Source organism: Chiloscyllium plagiosum, unplaced genomic scaffold, assembly GCF_037043375.1.
Source record: "Chiloscyllium plagiosum isolate Xiang-an unplaced genomic scaffold, Cpla_swu_hap1 HiC_scaffold_51, whole genome shotgun sequence".
Lineage (NCBI taxonomy): Eukaryota > Metazoa > Chordata > Chondrichthyes > Orectolobiformes > Hemiscylliidae > Chiloscyllium > Chiloscyllium plagiosum.
In genome coordinates, this window is record NW_028270189.1 from 7,882,741 (window position 1) to 7,891,648 (window position 8,908).

The following is an 8,908-nucleotide window of genomic DNA, read 5'->3' on the forward strand; positions in this document are numbered from 1 at the left end:
GCTGTTCTCTGTGTTATACACAGGCCCTGCTGTTCTCTATATGATACACAGGGACAGCTGTTGTCTATAATACGCAGCGACTGCTGTTCTCTAATGCACACAGGTACTGTTGTTTTCTATATTAGACACATGGGCTGCTATACTCTTTATAAAGGGATTGCTGTTCTTTATATTATACCCAGGGACAGCTGTTCTCTGTATTGTGCACAGGGGCTGCTGTTCTCTCTGTTGTATGCTGAGACTGCTGTACTCTTTATTATACACAGGGGCTGCGGTTCTCTATATTATACACATGAACATCTGTTCTCTGTATTATACACAGGGTGTCACTTTCTCTATATTAAACACAGCCTCTGCCATTCTCTGTTTCATAGTCAGGTACTGCTGTTATCTGGATTATACACAGGGACTGCAGTTCTCTACAAGGGGGCATAGCTTTAAATTAAAGGGGGGTAGGTATAGGACAGATGTTAGGGGTAGGTTCTTAACTCAGCGAGTCGTGAGTTCATGGAATGTCCTGCCAGTAGCAGTGGTGGACTCTCCCTCATTATGGGCATTTAAGCAGGCATTGGATAGGCATATGGAGGATAGTGGGCTAGTGTAGGTTAGGTGGGCTTGGATCAGCGCAACATCGAGGGCCGAAGGGCCTGTACTGCGCTGTATTCTTCTATGTTCTATGTTCTATGTTCTATTATACACAGGGACTGTTGTTCTCTTTATTAGACATGGGAACTACTGGTCACTTTATTATACACAGGGACTGCTGTTCTCTATATGAGACATGGGAACTGCTGTTCTCTATATTATACACTGGAACTGCTGTTCTCTATATTATACACGGGAACTGCTGTTCTCTATATTATACGCAGGGACTGCTGTTCTCTATATTATACGCAGGGACTGCTGTTCTCTATATTAGACATGGCAACTGCTGTTCTCTATATTATACACAGGGACAGCTATTCTCTATATTATACACAGGGACTGCTTTCTCTATATTAGACATGGGAACTGCTGTTCTCTATATTAGACATGGGAACTGCTGTTCTCTGTATTAAACACAGGGACTGCTGTTCTCTATATCAGACATGGGAACTGGTGTTCTCTGTATTAAACACAGGGACTGCTGTTCTCTATATTAGACATGGGAACTGCTGCTCTATATTATACACAGGGACAGCTGTTCTCTATGTTATACAAAGGGACTGCTGTGCTCTATATTATACACAGGGACTGCTGTTCTCTATATAATACACAGGGACTGCTGTTCTCTATATAATACACAGGGACTGCTGTTCTCTATATTATACAGGGACTGCTGTTCTCTATATAATACACAGGGACTGCTGTTCTCTATATTAGTCATCGATGTAGCTGAGGAAAAGGTGGGGGGAGGTGCCAGTGTAGCTGCCGAAGATGGACTGTTCCACATATCCTACGAAGAGGCAGGCAAAGCTGGGGCCCATGCGGGTGCCCATGGCTACTCCTTTGGTTTGGAGGAAGTGCGAGGATTGGAAAAAGAAGTTGTTCCGGGTGAGGACCAGTTCAGTCAGTTGAAGGAGGGTCTCAGTGGAAGGGTACTGGTTGGTACGGAAGAAGTGGAGGGCTTTGAGGCCTTCGTGATGGGGGATGGAGATGCAGAGGGACTGGATGTCCATGGTGAAGATAAGGCGTTGGGGACCGGGGAAGCGAAAATCATGGAGGAGGTGGAGGGCGTGGGTGGTGTCCCGAACGTAGGTGGGGTGTTCTTGGACAAAGGGGGACTGTTTCGGCGCCGCTTCATGCTCCCACGAGGAGGTTGAACAGTTGATCCACTTTACCAACAACTTCCACCCCAAACTCAAATTCACCTGGACCGTCTCAGACTCTTCCCTCCCCTTCATAGACCTTTTCATTTCTATCCCGGCGACCGAATCAACACGGACATTTACTATAAACCGACCGACTCTCACAGCTACCTAGACTACACCTCCTCCCACCCTGCCCCCTGTAAAACGCCATGGGAACTGCTGTTCTCTATATTAGAAATAGGAACTGCTGTCTCTATATTATACACAGGGACTGCTGTTCTCTATATTAGACATCGGAACTGCTGTTCTCTATATTCTACAAGGAACTGCTGTTTTCTATATTATAAACAGGGCCTGCTTGTTCTCTATATTAGACATAGGATCTGCTGTTCTCTATATAAGACATAGGAACTGCTGGTCTCTATATTATACACAGGGACTGCTGTACTCTATATTTGTCATGGGAACGGATGTTCTCTATATTATACACAGGGACTGCTGTTCTCTATATTTTACACAGGGACAGCTGTTCTCTATATTAGACATTGGAACTGCTGCTCTCTCTGTTAAACACAGGGACTGCTCTTCTCTATATTACACATGGGAACTGCTGTTTTCTATATTATACACTGGGACTGCTGTTCCCTCTATTAGACATTAGAACTGCTGTTGTCTATATTAGACACAGGCACAGCTGTTCTCTATATTAGACATGGGAACTGCTGTTCTCAGTATTATACACAGGGAATGCTGTTGTCTATATTAGACATGGGAACTGCTGGTCTCTATATTATACACAAGGACTGCTGTTCTCTGTATTATACACACGGACTGCTGTTCTCTATATTTGTCATGGGAACTGCTGTTCTCTATATTATACACAAGGACTGCTGTTCTCTGTATTATACACACGGACTGCTGTTCTCTATATTTGTCATGGGAACTGCTGTTCTCTATATTATATATTATACAGAGGGACTGCTCTTCACTTATATTAGACATAGGAACTGCTGTTCTCTATAATATACACAGGGACAGCTGTTCTCTATGTTTGACATGGGAACTGCCGTTCTCTCTATATTATACACAAGGACTGCTGTTCTCTGTATTAGACATGGGAACTGCTTTGCTCTCTATGAAACACAGGGACTGCTGTTCTCTATATTACACATGGGAACTGCTGTTCTCAAATATTATGCACTGGAACTGCTGTTCTCTATATTAGACACAGGAACTGCTGTTCTCTATATTATACGCAGGGACTGCTGTGTTCTCTATATTACACATGTGAACTGCTGTTCTGTATATTATGCACAGGGACAGCTATTCGCTATATGAGACACAGGGACTGCTGTTCTCTATATGAAACACAGGAACTGCTGTTCTCGATATCATACACAGGGAATGCTTTCTCTATATTATACATGGGAACTGCGGTTCTCTTTATTATACACAGGAACTCCTGTTCTCTATATTAAACACAGGGACTGCTGTTCTCTGTATTAGACATGGGAACTGCTGTTCTCTATATTAGACATGGGAACTGATGTTCTCAATATGATACACAGGGACTGCTGATCTCTGTATTATTTATGGGAACTGCTGTACTCCATATTATACACAGGGATTGCTGTTCTCTATATTAGACATGGGAACTGCTGTTCTCCATATTATACACAGGTACTGCTGTTCTGTACATTAGACATGGCAACTGCTGTTCTCTATATTATTCAGAGGAACTGCTGGTCTCTATATTATACACAGGAACTGCTGTTCTCTATATTAGACATGGAAATTGCTGTTCTCTATATTATAAACAGGAACTGCTGTTCTCTATATTAGACATGGAAACTGATGTTCTCTATATTATGCACAGGGACTGTTGATCTCTGTATTATTTATGGGAACTGCTGTACTCCATATTATACACAGGGACTGCTGTTCCCTATGTTAGACATGGGATCTGCTGTACTCCATATTATACACAGGGACTGCTGTTCTCTATATTAGTCATAGAAAGTGCTGTTCAATATATTATATACAGGTACTACTGTTCTCTATTTTAGACATGGGAACTGCTGTTCTCTATATTATACACAGGGACTGCTGTTCTTTATATTAGTCATGGGAACTGCCGTTCTCAAAATTATGCAAAGGGACTGCTGTCCTCTATATGTTGAAACTTTATTGCTGGAACAGCACAGCAGGTCAGGCAGCATCCAGGGAACAGGAGATTCGACGTTTCGGGCACAGGTACTTCTTCAGGAAAGGGCCTGTGCCCGAAACGTCGAATCTCCTGTTCCCTGGATGCTGCCTGACCTGCTGTGCTGTTCCAGCAATAAAGTTTCAACTTTGATCTACAGCATCTGCAGACCTCACTTTGTCCTCTATATGTTACATGGGAACTGTTGTTTTCTATTTGATACACAGGATCTGCTGTTTTCTTTATTATACACAGGGAATGCTGTTCTCTTATATTAGACATCGGAACTGCTTTTCTCTATATTGTACACATTGACAGCTGTTCTCTATATTAGACGTGGGAACTGCTTGTTCTCTATATTTAACACAGGAACTGCTGTTCTCTATATTAAACACAGGAACTGTTGTTCTCTATATTATACACAGGGACTGCTTTCTCTATATTAGACATGGGAACTGCTGTTTATTATACACAGGAACTCCTGTTCACTTTATTAAACACAGATACTGCTGTTCTCTATATTAGACATGGGAACTGCTGTACTCCATATTATGCACAGGGACAGCTGTTCTGTATATTAGACATGGGAACTGCTTTTCTCTATCTTATACACAGGAACTGATGGTCTCTATATTATACACAAGAACTGCTGTTCTCTGCATTAGACATGGGAACTGCTGTTCTCTATATTATACACAGGGACTGCTGTTCTCTATATTAGTTATGGGAACTGATGTTTTCTATGTTATAAACAGGGACTGCTGTTCTCTATACAACACATTGGAACTGCTGTTCTCTTTATTATACACAGGTACTGCTGTTCCGTATATTAGACACAGGGACTGCTGTTCCCTATATTATACCCAGGATCTGCTGTTCTCAATATGATACACAGGGACTGCTGTTCTCTATTTTAGACATGGGAACTGCTGCTCTCTATATTATACACAGGGACTGGTGTTCTCTATATTAGACATGGGAACTGCTGTTCTCTATATTATACACAGGAACTGCTGTTCTCTTTCTGAGACATGGTAACTGCTGTTCTCTATGTTATACACAGGGACAGCTTTTCTTTATATTAGATATGGGAACTGCTGTTCTCTATATTATACACAGGATCTGCTGTTCTCTCCATTAGACATGGGAACTGCTGTTCTCTATATTAGACATGGGAACTGCTCTTCCGTATATTATACAAAGGAACTGCTGTTCTCTATATATTAGACATGGGAACTGCTGTTCTCTATATTAAACACAGGAACTGCTGTTCTCTATATTAAACACAGGAACTGTTGTTCTCTATATTATACACAGGGACTGATTTCTCTATATTAGACATGGGAACTGCTGTTTATTGTACACAGGAACTCCTGTTCACTTTGTTAAACACAGATACTGCTGTTCTCTATATTAGACATGGGAACTGCTGTACTCCATATTATGCACAGGGACAGCTGTTCTGTATATTAGACATGGGAACTGCTTTTCTCTATCTTATACACAGGAACTGATGGTCTCTATATTATACACAAGAACTGCTGTTCTCTGCATTAGACATGGGAACTGCTGTTCTCTATATTATACACAGGGACTGCTGTTCTCTCCATTAGACATGGGAACTGCTGTTCTCTAAATTAGACATGGGAACTGCTCTTCCCTATATTATACAAAGGAACTGCTGTTCTCTATATTTGACATGGGAACTGCTGTTTTCAATATTATACACAGGGACTGCTGTTCTTTATATTAGTCATGGGAACTGCCGTTCTCGAAATTATGCAAAGGGACTGCTGTCCTCTATATGTTGAAACTTTATTGCTGGAACAGCACAGCAGGTCAGGCAGCATCCAGGGAACAGGAGATTCGACGTTTCGGGCACAGGCCCTTCTTCAGGAAAGGGCCTGTGCCCGAAACGTCAAATCTCCTGTTCCCTGGATGCTGCCTGACCTGCTGTGCTGTTCCAGCAATAAAGTTTCAACTTTGATCTGCAGCATCTGCAGACCTCACTTTGTCCTCTATATGTTACATGGGAACTGTTGTTTTCTATTTGATACACAGGATCTGCTGTTTTCTTTATTATACACAGGGAATGCTGTTCTCTTATATTAGACATCGGAACTGCTTTTCTCTATATTGTACACATTGACAGCTGTTCTCTATATTAGACGTGGGAACTGCTTGTTCTCTATATTTAACACAGGAACTGCTGTTCTCTATATTAAACACAGGAACTGTTGTTCTCTATATTATACACAGGGACTGCTTTCTCTATATTAGACATGGGAACTGCTGTTTATTATACACAGGAACTCCTGTTCACTTTATTAAACACAGATACTGCTGTTCTCTATATTAGACATGGGAACTGCTGTACTCCATATTATGCACAGGGACAGCTGTTCTGTATATTAGACATGGGAACTGCTTTTCTCTATCTTATACACAGGAACTGATGGTCTCTATATTGTACACAAGAACTGCTGTTCTCTGCATTAGACATGGGAACTGCTGTTCTCTATATTATACACAGGGACTGCTGTTCTCTATATTAGTCATGGGAACTGATGTTCTCTATGTTATACACAGGGACTGCTGTTCTCTATACAACACATTGGAACTGCTGTTCTCTTTATTATACACAGGTACTGCTGTTCCGTATATTAGACACAGGATCTGCTGTTCTCAATATGATACACAGGGACTGCTGTTCTCCATTTTAGACATGGGAACTGATGCTCTCTATATTATACACAGGGACTGGTGTTCTCTATATTAGACACAGGAACTGGTGTTCTCTTTCTGAGACATGGAAACTGCTGTTCTCTACATTATACACAGGTACTGCTGTTCTCTATATCAGACATGGGAACTGCTGATCTAAATATTATGCACAGGGACAGCTGTTCTCTATATTAGACATGGGAACTGCTGTTCTCTATATTATACGCAGGGACTGCTGTTCTATATATTAGACATGGGAACGGCTGTTTTCTATATTATACATAGGAACTGCTGTTCTCTATTTTAGACATGGGAACTGCTGTTCTCTATATTGTACACAGGGACTGCTGTTCTGTATATTAGACATCGGAACTGCTGTTCTCTAGATTACACACTGGGATTGCTGTTTTCTATGTAAGATATGGGAAATGCTGTTCTCTATATTATACACAGGGACGGCTGTTCTCTACATTAGACATGGGAACTGCTGTTCTCTATATTATACACAGGGACTGCTGTTCTCTATATTAGTCATGGGAACTGATGTTCTCTATGTTATACACAGGGACTACATAGAAGAACATAGAACATAGAAGAATACAGCGCAGTACAGGCCCTTTGGCCCTCGATGCTGCGCCGATCCAAGCCCACCTAACCTATACTAACCCACTATCCTCCATATACCTATCCAATGCCCGCTTAAATGCCCATAAAGAGGGAGAGTCCACCACTGCTACTGGCAGGGCATTCCATGAACTTACGACTCGCTGAGTGAAGAACCTACCCCTAACTTCAGTCCTATATCTACCCCCCCTTAATTTAAAGCTATGCCCCCTTGTAATACCCGACTCCATACGCGGGAAAAGGTTCACACTGTCAACCCTATCTAACCCCCTAATCATCTTGTACACCTCAATCAAGTCACCCCTAAACCTTCTTTTCTCTAATGAAAACAGCCCCAAGTGTCTCAGTCTTTCCTCATACGATCTTCCTTCCATACCAGGCAACATCCTGGTAAACCTCCTCTGCACCCGTTCCAGTGCCTCCACATCCTTCCTATAGTATGGCGACCAAAACTGCACACAATATTCCAGATGCGGCCACACCAGAGTCTTATACAACTGCATCATGACCTCAGGACTCCGGAACTCAATTCCTCTACCAATAAAAGCCAATACGCCATATGCCTTCCTCACCGCACTATTTACCTGGGTGGCAACTTTCAGAGATCTGTGTACATGGACACCAAGATCCCTCTGCTCATCCACACTACCAAGTATCCGACCATTAGCCCAGTACCCCATCTTTTTGTTATTCTTCCCAAAGTGAATCACCTCACACTTAGCTACATTGAATTCCATTTGCCACCTTTCTGCCCAACTCTGCAGCTTCTCTATATCCTGCTGTAACCTGCCACATCCTTCCTCACTGTCAACAACTCCTCCGACTTTCATATCATCCGTAAACTTGCTCACCCAACCTTCTAACCCCTCTTCCAGGTCATTTATAAAAATGACAAACAGCAATGGTCCCAAAACAGATCCTTGCGGAACACCGCTAGTGACGGCACTCCATGAAGAAACTTTGCCATCAACTACTACCCTCTGTCTTCTTCCATCCAGCCAATTCCTAATCCAAACCTCCAACTCACCCTCAATGCCATATCTCCGTATTTTCTGCAGTAGCCTACCATGGGGAACCTCATCAAACGCCTTACTAAAATCCATATATACCACATCTACCGCTTTCCCCTCATCAACCTCCTTCGTCACCTTTTCAAAGAATTCAATAAGGTTTGTGAGGCACGACCTGCCCTTCACAAAACCATGCTGACTATCCTTGATCACATTATTCCTATCCAGATGTGCATAAATCCTATCCCTTACAATTCTCTCTAAGACTTTGCCCACAACAGAAGTGAGACTCACCGGCCTATAGTTACTAGGGTTATCCCTACTCCCCTTTTTGAACAAGGGAACCACATTTGCTATCCTCCAGTCTTCTGGCACTACTCCTGTAGACAAAGAGGACATAAAAATGGCTCTGCAATCTCCTCCCTTGCTTCCCAGAGAATCCTAGGATAAATGCCATCAGGCCCAGGGGACTTATCTATTTTCACCTTTTCCAGGATTTCCAACACCTCTTCTCTACATACCTCAAAGCCATCCATTCTACTTATTTGTGACTCAGT